General features: G+C 41.3%; 1 long non-coding RNA gene across 1 annotated transcript; it reads right to left on the minus strand.

Annotated features, from left to right (window-relative positions):
• LOC102171166 lies at positions 1,206-20,702 on the minus strand. Its single transcript, XR_310476.3, has 3 exons — positions 20,189-20,702; positions 19,841-19,928; positions 1,206-2,053 (listed from the first exon to the last, which is right to left on the minus strand). It is a non-coding gene; the product is annotated as an uncharacterized LOC102171166 (long non-coding RNA).

A 21,279-nucleotide genomic window follows, 5' to 3' on the forward strand; every position in this document is an offset into this window, starting at 1 on the left:
CCACTTCAGCTCCTGGGACTTCTCAGTCTTCAAAATTGGGTGAGTCAATTCCTTATGAAAAAATCTCTTTCTACACACACTGCATTGGTGCTGTTTCTCTGGAGAACCCTAATACGGCACTCCTACGGGCATTCTCCGATCTTGCCCCTCTGCCTTTGGAACATGACACGTGGAGTCTACACCTGCAACTTACTACCACCAGTTCTCCTGAGCCCTGCATTCTGTGCCGTCACTCTCTGGAATGATAATCACCTCTGAGTCATAAAAATAAAAATGATAGTGACAATGTCTAATATTCATGGGAACTTATTAGGACTCAAGGGCTATGCGAAGGGCTTTATATACCTGTGTGGTTTGTGCTCAGGCGTGTCCGACTCTCTGTGATCCCATGACCTATAGCCCGCCAGGCTCCTCTGTTCATGGGATTTTCCAGGCAAGAATACTAGAGTGGGTTGCCATTTTCTATTCCAGGGGATCTTCCTGACCCAGAGATTGAACCTGGGCCTTTTGCATCTCCTGAATTGGCAGGTGCAGTCTTTTACCACGGCACCACCTGGGAAGCCCTCTTTATATACCTACTTCTCAGCTAATGCAAAAATATAGAAAGACAGGGGGTGGGGAGGAATGGAGAGCATCATGAGGAGCAAGAAGTATGAATTAGTGCTCTGGTTTTGAGACAGATCAAGAACTCTAGACTAAGTACCATCTACCCAATATTCCAATTGCTACAGATACAGGGTGTCTGAGTGCAAGAATCACTGGGATGGTAAAAAGCATATTCCTACCTCTTTTCGGGCAGTTTAGATACACGATGAATCTATGTCTGAGAGATTAGAGTTGGTGGAGCGAGACTGTGAACTCTGTAAGGGTGACTGCAATTGTATTTACTGAAAAATACATTCCCAGTACCTTGCACCATGCCTGGCACAAGACAAGTGTTTACTATACTTTCCAATAACGTTTGTCAAATCTACTTTTCTGTTGGTTAAGATTCACCCCAGATTCTAATAAGTTGTATAACTATATTAATTTTCCTTTAGGATAACTTTTCTAATTCTGTAGTTTCATAGTTATTTTAATGAGCAGTTGGGAGGAATTTTATATTTTTAAAAATCAGAAGTCACCTTAATGAATTTTATTTTTATTTCTTTGAGACATTTTTTATGTGAACCATTTCCAAACTCTTCATTGAGTTTGTTACAATATTGCTTCTATTTCATGTTTTGAAAAACATTTATTTCATGTTTTCAAGGCAGAGGGGATCATAGCTCCCCAACCAAAGACTGAACCTGACCCTCTGCTTTGGAAGGCCAAGTCTTAACCACTGGACCACCAGGGAAGCCCCAACCTTGATGAATTATATGATATTGTATCAAAGCTGAGGAATGGCTTTACTACAGGTCAATAAGACTACACACTTCATAAATGGAATCAGATGGTTAATGTATAGGAGTCAGAAATATGAAGGAGGAACATGATTTTGTGACTAATACTTCCATTGCTCAGAGTCCATTTCTTATCTGTACCATGAACAAAATTACATCCACCCCCTTGGCTTAGGGTGTGTGTGTGTGTACCTGTGTTGGGGGAGGAGGGGCTATAATCTGTGTAAAACTGCTTTGCAGACTGTACATCCTGTATATATTTTGGATGTTTTGGCTGCTGTCACTAGAATCATTTTCTGTCTCATATGCTAACCTATGTACAACATCTTTCTGTGACCAAGATTGCAATCACAAACTTTGTCCAGTGTTCCCAGAAACCACAGTACAGTCTTATAGTCAATTTCTCCACCAGATTCAAGGGTCCTGCTCTCTTTGGCAGGGAGTGAGTTACTGTCAGGAAAATCTTACTGCTGGATTGAGGACAAACCATTAAAAAGTTGCATAAGTCTTCGTCAGCTTCAAGTTGTTGTCCCGCAGGTGTTTTGCTCTGTTGACACAGCTCATGTTTGCCTTGCTTTATTTATTGCTCTTTCTTTTGGAAGAAATCATAGAGAAAACAGGACTCATCCCACGGGCGGAAACCGTTTCTCTATTTAGCTGCTGAGCTCCTTGGGAAAGAGGGAAGAAATCAATGAGATGCACGAATGAATAAAAAGTATTCAGCATCAAAACACACCAAAGACAGCAATGAAGATGCAGACTAGAAGAACTTGTGCCTGAGGGACTCTGGAGTGCCTGGAAATGGAGAGGAAACATGAAAGCCAATTTGCTTAATTTTAATTGAGAAAGCACTGCTTAACCTCCAGTCATGTTCAAGGCTCTGAGGAAGATACAGAGAGGAGTAAAACAGTTCCTGCCCTCCTGTTGTTTACAGCTGAACAGAGACAATGGAGTGAGCAAATCATAAGAAAGTGGCTGCCAGGACCTTCCTGGCAGGTCCAGTGGTTAGGACTCTGCGCTTCCAATGCAGGGGGCACGGGTTCGATCTCTGGTCGGGGAACTAAGATCCCACATGCTGCTTGGCCAAAAATAATAAAAAATAAACTTATGTGTCCTTGGTCTCATAATCCCAAGATTCTGTTTAAAAAAAAAAAAGTGGCTGTCACCAGCATGCTACCCCCATTCTAGATCTTTACAATTATTAATTATATGAACATAATTTCTCAAAATGTGTATTTTCTTGGAAACACATGTTAAAATCTCATTCTCAAATAAAGGACTTAATGAGTTCAGTGAATAAAGTTTCAGAGAATAAGACTGAGTTGTCTGGGAAGAAATAAAGGTTTTAGGAAACCCAAGTAAGCTTTGGTCCAAACATCTGTCCCTGGGCTTACTGACGGCCCTTGGAAAGGCTGAGCATATAGGAAAGAGTCTTCTTTCTAATATGAAAGGCATATTTGTGTCCCGTGGAATGAGAGGTATGTGTGGTATGAGAGCGGGACCAAGGTCACGGCAGGGCTCCCAGCTCTAATGCATGTTTACTGACTTAGGTTCCTCTACATGGATCCTGGTTTGTTGGTTATTCACACTCACGACTTCTACTGCATTTGTCCTATGGCACTTAATTATTCTTGTAATTTTTAACTGTTCTTCCCTTTCTTCATCATTCTCTATCTTTGTTATAGTGGAGTTTCATTTCTTGAAGTCCATTCTATCTCATCTCTGTTTCAGTAACACGTTTTACAGACATGGTTCAGCAGTTTTCTTTTTTTTTTTTTTTTTTACTTCTTAGACCTTTTAACTCTTTGATGAAGTAAAGGCTTGAAATTTTATACAATTTGTAAAAACAGATGCATTTTCAGTCTGAATAGATGTCATATATTTGGTGACTTGACAGAGTAAAAATTTAAAGCCTCCTTAAAAAAATTACATATTCAGAAACACAAGCTTTATAAGCAATCACTCATCATCTATCTGCTAATTACCCGACAAGGCTAATATCTGTCTAATTTTTAAAGCAAGATATATGTGAAGTGCAGAAATCTGAAGCACACATTCTGATAAATTTTGACAAATGTATAAGTCCATGAAACCACCACCCCAATCACAACGAACATTTCCATCAGTCCGGAAAGTTCTCTCATCTCTTCCAGTTAAGCCTCAACACCCAGGGGCAATTACTGTTCTGACTCCTATCACTATGGACCCATTTTGCCTGTTCTTTAACTTCCTCTGTACAAAGACACGGTTCTTACATTTTTGTGACTGTCTTCTTTCACTCCACATCCTGTTTTAGAGATTGGTCGGTATGGTTGAATATGAATATACTGCATTCTATGAATATGCCACAATTTGTCCTTTCAACTGTTGACGGATCTTTGGGTTATTTCCAGTTTTCGACTGTTCTTAATTAACATTTACAACTAACCCAAGTCCACTTTCAAGTAGTTCCCTCACAGACACCCACTGATCAATTCTTGGCTGCATACGTGATAGGGACCTTCTGCAGGCACCTGGATTTCTCTTTTTCTGCAAAATTTTCTTCTCTGTTCCTCTGTCCTAAATATTCTAGTTCTCATGGTCTCTCTGGACCCTCAGTGCCATCTTCTCAGTTCAGGAAGTCAGCTGGGTTTTGCCTGGTTTTCTCTCTGTGTGTGCTGAAGTTGAAAAGCTCTCAAACTGTCAAGCTCATAAACCTCGGTCAGCAGCCATGGCACACCCCTCGTTTACTTTTTGCTTCTGAGCAATCCCTGTCCTTTGCCTGTTGCTCAATGTCTTCAGTCATTGCTTCCTCTGTTTTGTCTGGGTTGATTTACTGATTCATTTATCAATTTTCTGGTTGTTGTTTGGTTGTTTCAGCTGGTAGTGTAAAACTGGGCTGGAAGCAGAAGTTTGTGTTTTATCATTTTTGATGCTATTTCAAATGGATTCTTACGCATTCGTCTTCCATTTGCTTGTTTCTAATACCTGGACATGCAACCGACTTTTTCCTGTCTTGATTTCCAAACAAGTACGGTTTTAACAAGATCATTGGATCATTGGATTAAGGGAACAAGAAATCACAGATGAATGGACAAATTACTACCAAAGCTACATGGAGGAGATGGGACTTGAAAGACACATAGAATATACTGTAGATAAAAGCTTCAGCATGAACAAAGCACAGAAGAAGGCATAAGCAAGGATTCCAAGTTGTGCAATTTGAATGAAAGTTGGATTATGAGTAGAGGATTTGAGAAAACAAGTCTCTACACATATGATGGGCTTCCCAGGTGGCGCTAGTGGTAAAGAACTTGCCTGCCAAAACAGGAAAGGCAGGAGACAAAGGTTTGATCCCTGGGTCTGGAAGATCCCTTGGACAAGGAAATGGTAACCCACTCCAGTATTCTTGCCTGAAAAATCCCACTGACAGAGGAGCTTGGTGGGTTACAGTCCACAGGGTCGCAAAGAATCAGACATGACTGAGGGACTAAACACACAACAGCAACATATACGATGCGTGTGTGAATACTCAGTTGCTTCTCTCCTCAGCTCCAAGAGCTTCTGTTCCCTCCTCTTCCTGATATTTATATTGATTTCATTTTCTTATTTCACATGACAAGAATAACCAGAGCAATTCTGGATAGCAGCAATTACTAAGGGAAGAAACACTAGGTATTTCCTTGCCTGCATGCTAAATCACTTCAGTCGTGTCCAACTCTTTGTGACCCTACAGACTGTAGCCCACCTGGCCCTTCTGTCCATGGGATTCCCCAGGCAAGAATACTGGAGTGGGCTGCCATGTCCTCCTCCAGGGGATCTTCCTGATCCAGGGATAGAACCCATATTTCCTGTGTCTCCTGCATTGCGGGAGGATTCTTTACGCTGAGCCACCGGGAAAGCCCTACATATATGATATATAAAACTTCTGTGCGAGAGCCTTCATGCATCCTCCCAACCAGGTGAAGTCATTTGAAATAAGCTTAATTTCTCTTGCATGAAGTGCTAACAATTCTAATCAACTTTTTGTTTGCCTTTTCCTGCAATGTTCGTCTTCCCTACTAGGCTGAAAATTCAGCAAGAACAGGAATTGTGCTTGTTTGTCTCACTGTTGTATTTCCAGCATTTAACAATGCATAGTCACTGAATGAATAAGTGGAACCAGGATAAGAAGTCTGAATTTGACTTCATATCCAATCAAAGTCTTTAAAACTATGTGCTTTAGGAGAATGATTTAGGGAGATTTTTCTGGCAGCATGTAGTAAACGAATTAGAGAGGCAAGGATGAAGAGAAGCTATTGGAATAGTTTAAACAGGAGGCAAGGTAAACCTGAACCAGTGATGTCACAGAATTCGGAAGGAAATAGACACAAAGCATTCTGTAGAGGGCAAACCAACAAAACATGAAAATCAAGGAGGAGAAGGAATAGGGGAGTCATTTATACACCTGATATTTTGAGAGTGGGGAATTAGGAGGAAAACAGTGCCATTTATAGGAATGGCAATCTAATAGGAAGAGCTGGTTTGAGGGGGTGGCTGTCAATCTTGAGTGTTAATTATCTATGAGCTTTTTAAGTGGATCTATTGATCATGCAATTGGAAACAGCGTGGAGAAGAGAGCTTCTTCTCTCTCCCAGAAGAGAGCTGTGGGTTAGGGACACAGACATAAGAATCATCTTCTAAAGGGGAAACGTAGCCCCAGGGAATGATGAAATTCTAGAGAGAGAAAAGAGAAGGAAGAAGAGGAGAAGCCCAAAGAGATAATTTCTGGAGTATTAACTTTTCAGAGGCAGGAGAAAGTCAACAAAAGATATGGATATATAAAGTTTTCTAAAGTTGGAAGTGTGTTACATTATGCAAGGAGTGAGTTTGAAGCCACCTAACTGAATATGCGGGGAGCTTGAGTAACGTAAAGACAGAAAGGGCCATTGGCTTTGATCATTAGATCATGAACAAACTTCAAGATAACAATACATGTATTCTAAGGAATAATCCATTAAGGCAAAGGATGGGGCATTATTACCCTCACTGTGTAGATGAAGTAGCAGAATCTCAGAGGGTTCAAGTGGTTTTCCCAAGGCCACACAGACAGGAAGCCTCACAACTGGATTTTACCCCAATGTCATCCCTGATACCTCCTCGAAACACCACACTGCAACCTATCCTTTCTAAGATTCTTCAGAAAAATGTATTTGTTCTCAGACCATTTTAATTCATCTCATTATTGCCTATTTCCCTAGTTCAGTTCAGTCGCTCAGTCATCTCCAACTCTTTGCAACTCCATGAATCACAGCATGCCAGGCCTCCCTGTCCATTACCAACTCCCGGAGTGCACTCAGACTCATGTCCATCGAGTCAGTGATGCCATCCAGCCATCTCATCCTCTGTCGTTCCCTTCTCCTCCTGCCTCCAATCCGTCCCAGCATCAGAGTCTTTTCCAATGAGTCAACTCTTCACATGAGGTGGCCAAAGTACTGGAGTTTCAGCCTTAGCATCATTCCTTCCAAAGAAATCTCAGGGTTGATCTCCTTCAGAATGGACTGGTTGGATCTCCTTGCAGTCCAAGAGACTCTCAAGAGTCTTCTCCAACACCACAGTTCAAATGCATCAATTCTTCGGCGCTCAGCTTTCTTCACAGTCCAACTCTCACATCCATACATGACTACTGGAAAAACCATAGCCTTGACTAGACGGACCTTTGTTGGCAAAGTAATGTCTCTGCTTTTGAATATGCTATCTAGGTTGGTCATAACTTTTCTTCCAAGGAGTAAGTGTCTTTTAATTTCATGGCCGCAGTCACCATCTGCAGTGATTTCCCTAGACCTGTAAAAACATTTGGATCTTGCTAATATAAAGATTGATATTAGGATTTTGCTGGTGGTTCAGTGGTTAAAAATCTGCCTGTCAATGCAGGGGACATGGGTTCAGTCCCTGGTCCGGGAAGATCCTACATGCTTTGGGGGCAACTAAATCCGTCCACCACCACTACTGAGCCTGCGACCCTCCGCAAAGAAGCCAGTACAATGAGAAGCCTGTGCAGCACAGCTAGAGAAAGCCCGTGCACAGCAATGAAACCCCAGAGCAGCCAAAAATAAATTAACAAAAATTTTTTTTAAAGATTGATATTAGCTATTGTCAATAAGTTAGAAGGAGTGAAGGCTCAAAATCCTTGTTTACCATCATAGGGTGTTGTCTCTTGAAATAACACAGGTATATAAATATTAGGGGATTTCTTTTTCTATTGGAGCAGAGAATACCAACTAAAGGGAACGGTCGAATTTTTCTCATCAATTCTGTAAGCTTCCTTAGGTTTAAACCTGATGAAGGACTCAGGTAGATATTAACTTACTTCATCTAATTAGTGACTTATAGTTATTATCTGAAAAGTCATATAAGAACATAAAAACCCACTTTATTATAGTACCATAAGGCCCAGAGCAGCATTGAGCTTATTGTCTCAAAGTTATTAAACATACATCCTGAAAGACACAGGTGTGTGGCATGGGGTGGAGATAAGTCTCAAAGAATTCTGGTTTACTAAGTTACCTTCCATTTTTTTAACCTTAAGAAAGAAACTCATAGGAGATAGTTAAGGTGATAGGCTTGGTTGCTGTCTTAAGATATTAACTTGGGGACTTCCCAGTGGTACAGTGGCTAAGACTCAGCACTCCCAATGCAGGGGTTTGGGTTCAATTCCTGGGTGGGGAACTAGATCCCACATGTTGGAACAAAGAGTCTGCATACTGCAAGTAAAGATCCCACGTGCCACAGTGAAAATCAAAGAGTCCACGTGTTGCAACTAAAGACCCGGCACAGCCAAATGAATATTTGTTTGTTTGTTTTTTCCAAAAAGAAGCTAATATGAGATGATAATATGTGCTGTTGTCATCTTCCAAAACTTCTGAAACAGATAAGTAGATAAACTAACAAGAAAATAACTGTCCAACCTGCAGAATCTGTTGCTGGAATCTGTGAGTATAAGTTTGGGTCTGCTGATTTCTATGATGGACACGTACAGGCAGGAAGAACTGACCCCATCACAATCAACAGTCATTAAGAGGCCAAAGGGGCTGGTTCATTTAGTTCACGCTTTAGAAAAGAGTTGCAGGTATTGTCCCAAAGGCTTGATATCAAGGCCTCATGGAAGGCAGCCGGTCTTAGCGAGAGGGAGTTCTTTATCATGAGCTAATAAAGGTGTGGGCATGTTCTGAAAGATAGGCGTAAGCTGTCTAACTAGTGCCCCAGCGTGTAAAGCTCACACCAGAGTTTTGGGTAGTTTCATCCTTCTTTGAGGGGCTCTATTTGCTGGGTATGCTGATCCCTTTGACTAGCACTACAATTTCATTATGAATTGGTATGATTTGTCAGAAGAAAATAAAGATAATTTTAAGAGCATCTCCATGGATATTCACTTTACCCTATTTCAAAAAGTAATGAGACAAGGCTACAGGCTGGGTTCCATTTTGGTCAAACTGCAAATATGTGACATTTTAGGAATCTTGGGCTATTTTATTCTTCACACCCATTTAATCACGGTTTGGTGACTGGGGTTTGGTGGAATAAAGCAGTGCTGTAGATTCAGGGCAGTTCTGTTTCTGGGATTTTGTAACAGCTATGGTTTTAGGAGAGAATGGAAAAAATAAACACACTTAGTAACTCAAAGGCCAGCTGCTTGAAAACTGGCTTGGACATTCTGAATTCATCACCATGACTTTTTCTATTTTCTTCTTGTTGTTGTCCTAAATTGTAAACAGATTTGTGTGGATTCTTCTCTTGTATATTTATATTTGGGGAAGAAGCAGGCTGGGGCATTCCTCTTTTCTGCATTTATATAAACTTCAGAAATCAATAAGGTCCAGATTTTCTACTGACTAAAAACTAAGAGCAAAGAATTGAAAGAAATGTAATTGATTATGGGTAACTTTTCCTTCCATTGTAAGTGAACCTAGTTAACAGTATCCTTCACCCTAAATAACACCCTCTAGTGTGTCAAAGCAGAGAAGGCAATGGCACCCCACTGCAGTACTCTTGCCTGGAAAATCCTATGGACGGAGGAGCCTGGTAGGTTGCAGTCGATGGGGTCGCGAAGAGTCGGACACGACTGAGGGACTTCACTTTCACTTTTCACTTTCATGCATTGGAGAAGGAAACAGCAACCCACTCCAGTGTTCTTGCCTGGAGAATCCCAGGGACAGGGGAGCCTGGTTGGCTGCCATCTATGGGGCTGCACAGAGTCGGACACGACTGAAGCGACTTAGCAGCAGCAGCAGTGTGTCAAAGAGCTTTAGAAGATATTAATTTAGATGCAGAAACCTCAACTGTGTGGACTTGTATTATAAGGGAGCAAGAGAAATGTTTTTTAAAAATATATTTGTTTCACTCTGCCAGGTATCATCTGGGGCATACAGGATCATTTTTAGTTGTGGGATCTAGTTCCCTAACCAGGGATCAAACCAAGGCCCCCTGCACTGGGAACATGGAGTCTTAGCCACTGAACCAACACATACATAATTTTGGAGAAGCAGTAAAAATGAAGGTACTGTGTATATTTGGGAGGCAACTCACCAAAATTTTTTCTTTTCTTCTGCTTAAAGTACTCTGACATTTTTTTTTTTTTGGAGGTGGGCGGTGGGTAATCTCTTTGTGAATCTGTTATAAATTAGTCATGAAATTATAGCAATTACAGTGGAATTGATCCAGGCATGGGTCTGATTGGCTTAAACCCAGAACATTCTATCTTTCTGGCCATAAGGATTACTTAGGGACAAAGATCATCAATTTTGGATCAGTGAGACATGTCTATAGAGTGTAAGTCTTTGGAGAAGTTATTTCCCTCACTCTTCTCACTACTCCCTCTCCTCTCACCAAATTCTTCCTCTGATGGAAAGGTCTGGAATAACTAGAGCTATTGTTACAACGAATGAATCTGGCCTTAAGACAAACTGAGTCACTGGGTGGAGGGGAGGGTAGACATAAGAAAGAAACAGATAACAGGAGTAGGTGCCTACTTGGCCTTAAGAACCCTGAGTCAAGTCGTGGATTATCCAGTTACATGAACCAATAAACTCCCCACTCTTCCACTCTTTGGTTAAGTCATTTTGGGCCAAGGTTTCTTCTACTTGCAACCAAAAGAATCCTGATAGCTCCAAAGGGGTTGAATTACAATGTCGTCATTGGAAATTTCCAATAGAAATTTCTGTGACGATGAACATAGTCCATAAATGCACTGATCAATATGGTAGCTACATGTGTCTACTGAGTTGCAGGTGGTGATTGAGGAACTAAGCTTTCAATTTAATTAGTTAAAATTAAAATTTCAATACAGCTATCCCCCAGAGTAGGAAATGGCAACCCACTCCAGTATTCTTGCCTGGAGAATCCCATAGTCAGGAGCCTGGCAGGCTACCGTCCATAGGGTCGCAAGAGTCGGACACAATTTAGTGACTAAACCACCACAGTAGCTACTATTTTGGACACCACATTACTAGATGTCTTTAAGACCTCTGATAGTTCTAACATTGTATGATTTTATGAGTGTACTCAGTGCACATAAATAACACTCACAAATAGATCCAAATGTTACCTAAACTAAAATCTGTTGCCAGTACACACAAGACATCTGATTTCCAGTAAAATTGGATATATTAGATTTATGTGTCCATTTAAAGCTGCTGCTATAGCAGCTAATTTATGAGCAGATGATAAAAAGATCAACGTGCACTACTTCTTTCCATATTAGACATTTTATAGCTGGGAAGACTTGGACAAAATACACAAACTCTCTAACAATATTTTGAAGATTAAGTGAGATAATACATGTAAAAGATTCGGGATAGACTCTTGCCCAGAGTAAATGTCAGTGAATGGCAGCTATATCTGCCACCACCACTATTGCTCAAGAGGGACACTGATGACCAAATGTCACTCCCACGCCCTTAGTATCTAGAAACACCTCTATCTGAGTAGACTAGTGACAGGTTACTGAGATACTGAGATTGGAAAAGGCTTAGACAGCAAGTCATCCAAGGAGATATATTAATAGTTGCAGAGGGTTAAATTAAGTATCAGCCATCAAAGTGACCAGGAAGTTAGTATAGGACAGAAATTAAAACCAAGACCTCCTGGCTTGAAATTCAGGGCCCTATGTATTTCCTTATTGTTGTTTAGTCACTAAGTCACGTCCAACTCTCTGCGACCCCATGGACTGTAGCCCGCCAGGCTCCTCTGTTCATAGGATTTCTCCAGCAAGAATACTGGAGTAAGTTGTCATTTCCTCCTCCAGGGGATCTTCCGGACCCAAAGATCGAACCTGCGTCTCCTGCATTGGCAGGCAGATTCTTTACTGCTGAGCCACCAGGAAAGCCCTATAAAAATAAATAAATAAAATAAAGTTGCTCAGTTGTGTCCAACCCTTCGCGACCCGTGGACTGTAGCCCACCAAGCTCCTCCGTCCATGGGATTCTCCAGGCAAGAATAATGGAGTGGGTTGCCATTTCCTTCTCCAGGGGATCTTCTTTATTTGATTTCACAATTTTCTAGATTTTTCAAACTTCCTAGAATTCTCTATTCACCTTAGTAAACAAGTTAATACTGGTGATTTATGGAAAACTCCATCTTTTACAATAAGATAAGCTTCTCAAGACCTTTTAATCTCAAGGCTGTCTCTAGATTCACTCTTTAAGAAGTGATCAAAGACTTTGGCTGTCAAGACTTTGGCTTCAATGTTTGAAGCATAGTTGTTTGAAAGTGAAGTGAAAGTGAAAGTTGCTCAGTCATGTCCAACTCTCTGCAACCCCATGGACTGTATAGTCAGTCCATGGAATTCTCTAGGCCAGAATACCGGAGTGGGTAGCCTTTCCCTTCTCCTGGGGATCTTCCCAACCCAGGGATAGAACCCATGTCTCCCACATTGAAGGTGGATTCTTTACCAACTGAAGCCCAAGGATACTGGAGTGGGTAGCCTATCCTTTGGGGATCTTCCTGACCCAGGAATCAAATCAGGGTCTCCTGCATTGCAGGTGGATTCTTTGCCAACTGAGCTATCAGGGGAAATATTTCAAAATTCAACAGTGTTCAGATCTCTTTCCCTATATTAAAAAAAATTTTTTTTTTGAGTTCTTAGTACTGTATTATTATGGTCAAAGGCAGAATTAGAACATAAATCCCTTACCAGATCACAGATTTTCCTCTTCCCTCTCTTGTTGAAGGGCTACCCTTTTTTTTTTGTTTTCAAAATGGAGCAAACAAGGTCTAAAACCAAAATCCCTGCCGATTTAATATTCAGCAATATTTAATGATAGCTCATCTATGGGTCAAGATGACAGAACACAGCCCACTCACAATTTATTACTAAATAAGCTCCACACCTCCAAGCTTGGAAGGTTCAAAGTCATTCCAATTCTTCTCTCTGATTTTGCAGCTGAATTACCTCATTAAAAATTATTATTAGATTGCTATTCCTATCAGATTGTGATCAATATTTTACGGCAGGAAGATCTGAATGAGAAGGTGAGACTCCCACATGAGTTAATTTTGCATTATATTGCTTCTATAGCTTTAAGATCTGTATCTTTTAAGCTACTCTATGAAATTAAGTACAAGTGTTTTGAAGGAAATATCTGATTTGCAAAGACTTTTCTGTCCATGGGTGTAAAAAAAGGAAAAACGTATTTCTAGGGCTGCCACATTTCTTCCCTTCTCATAAGAAAATTTAAGAGAGAGGCTTCCCTGGTGGTTCAGGGGCTAAAACACTGTGCTTCCAAAGTAGGAAGTCTGGGTTCGATCCATGGTCAGGAAGTTAGATCCCACACATCGCAACTAAGAGTTCACATGCTGCAACTAAAGATTCAGCATGCTGCAATTGAGACACAGTGCAGCCAGATACATAAATAAATATTTTTAAAACAGAAAGTTTAGAGGAACAAACTTTTTCTCCAAATAAATGTGTACCTTTGTCAATTAGGGGTTAAATTGCCTTTGAGTGACTAGAGTGGAAACTAATGATGAATTTCAGAATAATTTCTGGGAAGTGTCACCCAAGCTCCAAAAAGGAGATTGTAAGTTTTTAGAACATAATCCAATGGGAAGTTGGGGACATTCAATATTTCAAACATATTTAAAATATTTATTTCTTGGCCGTGCCATGAAGCATGCGGGATCTTTGCTCTCCTGCCAGGGATCAAACCCATGCCTCTGGCAGTGGAAGCACAAAGTCTTGACCACTGGACTTTCAGGGAGGTCCCCTCGATCAAGCTTAAAGTTTGAATGATACTGGCTCAAACATTTTTTTTAAACACTATATGGGCAACAGCGTATGTTGCCCATAATTCAATTCATGGGCAACAGCACAAAATAAAATAACAGATTCTAGAAATATAATAATGAAGGTTATATGAAAAACTTTAAAATGTAAAGGACTAATGCACACGAAAGGCTACCAGGCATATTCAGCAGGATATCTGAATAGTGATAGCCAAAAAAATGTCCTATTGGAAAAATAAATGTGATGGTTGATATACATACATGAAGGACGCAATAGGTCAATGTTAATCATATCCTCCATTGCATTTTTTCACTTTGAAAGCACTGAGAGATCCAGTAGTGAGTCATAATGGTTACTTCCAAGCGAGATCAATTTTGAAGGAGCCCTATTTCTGAGACTAACTGATAAATGTCATTTGTAATGGGAAACATTTGCTTTCTGGCTAGTTAAGAGCATTTAGGTAGACAGTAATGCATTGCAGCTGAAGGGTGGAGCTCCTCTAAAAAGAAGTATATTTTTTCTTTGCCAAATATAATGAAAAAAGTACAACTTCCAACTGCCCCACTATTGATACTCATTCAAGAAAGATTCTTGCAATATGACTCTTTCACAGGAAAGAAAAAACACTGGAAAATCAGAAGAGCAGATTATTACAGTTCAATAAACAGTGAGGAGTTTTAAGAAGAATAATCAAGATTTATCACTATAGAAACGAAGACACAAGTGAAAACAAAGAATAGATACGGTTTACAGGAAAGTCAGTGTATTTTTACACACATGTTAGAATGGGCTAGTTTTTGTTCTAGTTAAAAAAATAAATAAATAAATCCTAAATCTCAGGTGCCCTAGACAATAACTTATTGTTATTTTTCACTTGCTCCATGTCTGACGTGGGTTTGGAAGGCAGGTGTGCTCCTCTGTGTCACCAGTACTTCCCTGATCAACGTGGGAAGGGGGTTAAAGCTCTACAGTACCTGCCCCGGCAAGGAAATGCCTCCGCTTACAAGTGACACATGTCCCTTTCATTTCATTGGCCAAAGCCAGTCACATGGTCATGACTAATTTCAATATAGTGAAGTGCAATTCTATCATATGCTTGCTTGGAGCAAGGAGATCATATTTGTGAACAGTTTTAATGGCTATCACATCACTTTTTTGTGTAGTTTTTTTTTTTTTTTTTTTTTACTTTTTTAGTTTGTATTGGGGTATAGCTGATTAACAATGTTGTCAGGTTAACAGTGAAGATGCTCAGCCGTACATATACGTGTATCCAGTCTCCCCCAAACTCCCCTCCCATCCAGGCTGCCACATAACATTGAGCAGAGTTCTCTGTGCTATAAGTAGGACACTGTGGTTATCCATTATAAATACAGTAGTGTGTACATGTCCATCCCAAACTCCCTACTGTCCCCTCCCCCCAACCTTACCCCCTGGCAACCACAAATTCATTCTCTAAGTCTGTATCACATCATATTTGATGAAGGAAAAACTGGTTGTCGACAAGGACTATTACATGCAAGGTGAGTCCGACAACCAGAATCACAACAGTCCAACATGTAAGGAGAATACCAACAATAGGAAGGTATTTAGTGTCTTCAAAAGCATAACTTTCACAGTTACTGCTAATCAATATATTAACATTAGAATCTAGAAAACATATCATGTAGGTAGAACGGAAGGATACAAGTAGTTGTGACAAATGGTCCCAACATACATTTCAGGCAAAACTAGACTGGTCTGCTAGTACCATATATTCTCCATATGCTTAGTTAGCAAGTCAAAGACATTTTCTAATGAATTTATTAGGAAGCATGGTCTTTGCTTGACTTTTTTAACTTTTTTAACCCAGAGGAAACCTTCACCCTCATTGGGAGCACAGATAAAATCTCAGGCAGTACCATGGCATACAAAGCAAACTGGATCTGAGCCTCTCGGACTGGGATTGGAGGCCCAATATTCCCACAGTGGGCCTGAAATATTGCAGAAACCCTGGAAAATGCTAGATTGCTGCTTCAAGAACACTTTTCAAAGGAAAGAAGTTGTCTCTTTGTCAAACAATGAAGTTTTCATTTCAAAAAGCCAAGAATTATGGATAGACACAAAGACTGTCATCAGTTCAGTTCAGTTGTTCAGTGGTGTCCGACTCTTTGCGACCCCATGGACTGCAGCACACCAGGCTTCCCTGTCCTGCACCAACTCCTGGAGCTTGCTCAAACTCATGTCTATCGAGCCAGTGATGCCATCCAACCATCTCATCCTCTGAAGTCCCCTTCTCCTCCTGCCTTCAATCTTTCCTAGCATCAGGGTCTTTTCCAATGAGTCAGTTCTTTGCATCAGGTGGCCAAAGTATTGGAATTTCAGCTTCAGCATCAGTCCTTCCAATGAATATTCAGGACTCACTTCCTTCAGAATGGACTGGTTGGATCTCCTTGCAGTCCAAGGGACTCTCAAGAGTCTTCTTCAACCTCACAGTTCAAAAGCATCAATTCTTCGGTGCTTAGCTTTCCTTATGGTCCAACTCTCACATCCATACGTGACCATTGGAAAAACCATAGCTTTGACTAGATGGATCTTTGTCAGCAAAATAATGTCTCTGCTTTTCAATATGCTGTCTAGGAGACTGTCATACAGAGTGAAGAAGGTCAGAAAGAGGAAAACAAATATCATATATTATCATTTATATGTGGAATTTAGAAAAATGGCACAGATGAACCTATTTACAAAGCAGCAATAGAGACACAGATGCAGAGAACAAATTTATGGATCCCAAGGCGGGGAGGGAGAGAGGAATGAACTGAAAGGTTGGGATTGACATATATACACTACATATAAAACAGACAACTACTGAGAACCTGTTGTACAGGGAATTCTGCTCAGTTCTCTGCAGTGACCTAAATGGGGAAGAAATCTAAAAAAGAGGGAATATATGTTTATGTATAACTGATTCACATTGCTACGCAGCAGAAACTAACAATGTGGCAAAGCAACTCTAATAAAAATTAATTTTTTTAAAAGTCAAGAATTACAAGAGTGACAATGGGACTTTCAGTTCATTTCTATGTTAATCTATTTACTATGTTTTTGCAGCCATGAAATTAAAAGATGCTTACTCCTTGGAAGGAAGGTTATGACCAACCTAGATAGCATATTCAAAAGCAGAGACATTACTTTGCCAACAAAGGTCCATCTAGTCAAGGCTATGGTTTTTCCAGTGGTCAGGTATGGGTGTGAAAGTTGGACTGTGAAGAAAGCTGAGCACCAAAGAATTGGTGCTTTTGAACTGTGGTGTTGAAGAAGACTCTTGAGAGTCCCTTGGACTGCAAGGAGATCCAACCAGTCCATTCTAAAGGAGATCAGTTCTGGGTATTCTTTGGAAGGACTGATACTAAAGCTGAAACTCTAAAGGAATGGACAGAGGATGAGATGGCTGGACGGCATCACTGACTCGATGGACGTGAGTTTGGGTGATCTTTGGGAATTGGTGATAGACTCCTGGCATGCTGCAATTCATGGGGTCGCAAAGAGTCAGACACAACTGAGCGACTGAACTGAACTAACAGATAGCACAATATGTATCCTCCAATTTAATTATGTGATTCTTGGGACAGTATTATTTGCATCTGTGACTGTGCTATATAGACCTTAATAAAATATATGTGTATATGTGTATGACTGAGACACAGTTTCACAAAATTTATAACTTGTCTTTACTCCATACATGGAAATTAAAATTACACAAAATTAAAAGGTGTTTGCTCCTTGGAAGAAAAGCTATGACAAACCTAGACAGCATATTAAAAAGCAGAGACATTACTTTGCCGATAAAGGTCTGTATAGTTAAAGCTACGGTTTTTCCAGTAGTCACGTATGGGTTTGAGAGCTGGACCGTAAAGAAGGCTGAGTACCGAACAATAGGTGCTTTTGAATTGTGATGCTGGAGAAGACTCTTGAGAGTCCCTTGGACTGCAAGGAGATCCAACCATTAAATCCTAAAGGAAATCAATCCTGAGTATTAAACCTAAAGGAAACCATTAAATCCTAAAGGAAATCAATCCTGAATATTCACTGGACTGGTGCTGAAGCTGAAGCTCCAGTACTTTGACCAACTGATGAGAATAACTGACTCATTAGAAAAGACCCTGTTGCTGGGAAAGATTGAGGGCAGAAGGAGAAGGGGGCGACAGAGGATGAGATGGCTGGACGGCATCACCAGCTGAATATACATGAGTCCGAGTGAGCCCTGGGAGATGGTGAAGGACGCGGTCGCCTGCCTGCCCTGTCTACCCTGGGGCAGTCCACGGGGTCACAAAGAAGTGGACGTGACTGAGAGACTGAACACCACCACGCAATGATTCTGACAGGTTCTTTCCTATACTTTTTTTAAAATGCTAATTTCAACCCACTACATTGTTTCACTAAAGGATCACGGCCTCAGTCTGAAAATCCTGATTTGAGGGAAGTTTCTAGTTGGTCTGCCCTAGGGATCTAGCCTGTGAAATATTTCTCCTGGTGGTTTGATTTAGGACATTGACTGAACACTGATTGTCACTGATCATGTTTGCAGACAGATGATATCAGACTGGAAGATGTAGCTAACATAGCCTTAGTAGGCTGCAACAGTGGATCCAAGAAAAGGGGCTGTGTTTTCAAAAAGTTAAAGGTATAACCCTACACTACATTAAGCGATGTAAGTCATATATCCCCAATAGGGGACATATTTTAAAATTTGTTTCATCTTTGTAGAAGGAGTTATGATTTGAAAATAGAACATATGAGGAAAAATTTCAGGATTTTAATTTAGTATAAGCAGGATCCAAGTCATCAGGGTTAAGTGATTGCCAAAATAACCAGGTGAAAAGCAATCAGACGAAGAGTCCCTGAGAACCTTTCCTGAGGCCAGAGTTTACCTGGCTGTTTGCATTTACTTCTCAGAAGCACATTTTGACCAGAGGGACAATGACAAATTAGAACAAGGACACATGAGGTAGGGGAAGAACCACATCACACAAAGGACAGTTGAAGGAGTGTGGAATCTGAAAATGCAAGACTTAAAGGAATTTCCAGTGGTCACGTATGGATGTGAGAGTTGGACCATAAAGAAGGCGGAACGCTGAAGAAGTGATGCTTTTGAACTGCGGTGCTGGAGAAGACTCTTGAGAGTCCCTTGGACAGCAAGGAGATCCAACCAGTCAATTCTAAAGGAAATCAGTCCTGAATATTCATGGGAAGGACTGATGCTGAAACTGAAGTTCTAATACTTTGGCCACCTGATGCGAAGAACTGACTCATTGGAAAAGACCCTGATGCTGAGAAAGACTGAAGGCAGGAGAAGGGGATGACAGAGGAAGAGATGGTTGGATCACTGACTCGATGGACATGAGTTTGAGCCATTTCTAGGAGCTGGTGATGGACAGGGAATCCTGGCGTGCTCCATTCCATGGGGTCGCAAAGAGTCGGACATGACTGAGCAACTGAACTGACTGAAAGGAACTGTGGTCTTCAAGTATCAGAAAATCTGATATGAATCACACGAAAGAAAGATGACGCTTGGTCCCTTGTCTCCCAGAAGGCAGAATCATTCATTCATTCATTCATTGAACAAACTTGTTGAGCACCTATTACTTTTTATTAAGCCAAGTTTTAGAAGTCCAGGAATAAAAGGAGCTCAAAAACCACACAGTCCAGTGGGCATGAAGGACACATCCCAGCTTTCTGAAACTTGCATGTATGTCTCCTGTGGCAGCAGTGTTCATTGGGCAGGCATAGCCCCCTTGTAATGCGTCGCCTTCTGTGTGGGATCATTTATTGTCCAGACTCAAGGTCTGTACCGTGTCCCTGACCAGGCTCAACCAGCAAAAATCTTTCAAAAGCCCCCAGTTACCTCTAGAATAAGATCTAAAATCCAAAGGGCACCCAAGGCTTGTTTTCAAAATCTCTTTTTTCATCAATGTCTCCTGCCACCCCCCACCCCAGTCATTTTAAATTAAGTTCAGTTCCCTAAATGCACTGTGCTCTCTCACTGCCTTCCAATGCTGTATGCCCGTCATCATCGCCAGCCCCTGGCTGACTTCTGTGTTTCCACTATGACAACGCGATTACCCGCCTACTTCAGGAGGCCCCTGTGACTCCTGCTGGCCAGGTTCCATGAACCCTCCTCTGTGCTCCAGGGTACACAGTCCCCCTTTGTTACTTATCCTAGTGAACTGTCACTTACCTAGAAGCTCTGTGAAGACTGGAATGTTTTCTCTTGGTATCTCAGCACCGGGTGCAGTGGGTGGCACAGAGCTGGTCTTCAAAAATGCCTGTTAAATATATCAACGAATGAAGGGTTCCGATTGCACCAAGAGATTAAGTATTCCCTAAAACAACTTTTAATGGAGTATCATCTATAAAAATATTGAGTCACTATGTTGTACACCTGAAACTGATATTGTAAATCAATGATACTTCAATTTAAAATAAAACAAGTAAGCATTTCCAAAGATAGAACTGTTCATTGACTTTCAACTTTTGACAATGAATCTAAACAGAGGAATCGTGAGAGAACTCTTTAGAAACTCACTTCTAAGGTCAAGACCACGATGGACCTCTAGGCAACAGGAGCCCAAAGTGAGTCAGGTAACAGGAAGCACGCCCTGAAACTTGCTCCCCAGGGACGTGAAGAGAGGATGAGGAGGGATCGTTGACAGCCATCATCAGAAGGTGATCTCAATTTGCTGCTCTCTGAGCTGTCCTGGCATCGCAGGGGGCATCCAGCCTTTCTCTCCTACAAGAAGGCTGGCACCGGGCAGTCCATGCGTCGGGGCAGTGAAACAATCCCGCACGAAGGGCAGCACGTTGTCCGTGGGCCGTGCCAGCCTGAAGAAACAGTGCTGCCTTTGAGAGACACAAAGAGCCACTGTCCTTGCCTCTTTTTTTCTTCTTCAAAAACTGCCAGAGTCCAAAACTCGCTGCAGAGATAACAAAGGCTCCTCGCAGACTGAGCAGAAGGCTGTAGCCGTTCCACCTGTAGAACCCCAGCCAAAACCACCCCACAGCCCACAAGATTAAGGTAGTCAAGCATCCTTTTCACCTGGTCCATAATCTGAAAGAAAAATAAGCTTTGCTGAAAAAAAAAAAATAGAATGCTTCCCCCCCTTTTTTTTTCTCCGCCCCTATTGGTTCAGGACTGCCCTGTTCACATCCATGGAGTGAATCAGCTTCTGCATGCCAGGATGTCTCCTTGGTAATACACACCCTACTTGCTGGTGTTTTTCATGATGCTGCCATTATATCCATGTACTATAAAAGCCTGAGAAGTTATTTTAGCAAAGACTGAAGAACCATCCACAGAGTAGGTCCTGTGCTAAATGGGAGGTTGGACTGATTGACGACTGAGATCCCTTCCTGGTTCTGTAATTAGAAGGCAGGGAGAGGGAACATGTAATTCATTCAAGTCTGTGGTCACCCGGTAGTCACATTAATAACGCAAATGGCTCAAATGTGGACAGTGCTGCCAAGGAGTCAAGTACAGAGGGCAAGGGCAGTTAGGAGAGAACAGAGGGAAGAGGAAGGCTAAGAGACAGGGCTGCAGTTAAGAAGAAAGTTGACATCAGTCTACACTGGGCACGCGCTGTGTTTCAGGCAGGCACTCACGACGCAGGTGAAAAAGCA

Source organism: Capra hircus, chromosome 13 (genome assembly GCF_001704415.2).
Source record: "Capra hircus breed San Clemente chromosome 13, ASM170441v1, whole genome shotgun sequence".
Classification (NCBI taxonomy): Eukaryota; Metazoa; Chordata; class Mammalia; order Artiodactyla; family Bovidae; genus Capra; species Capra hircus.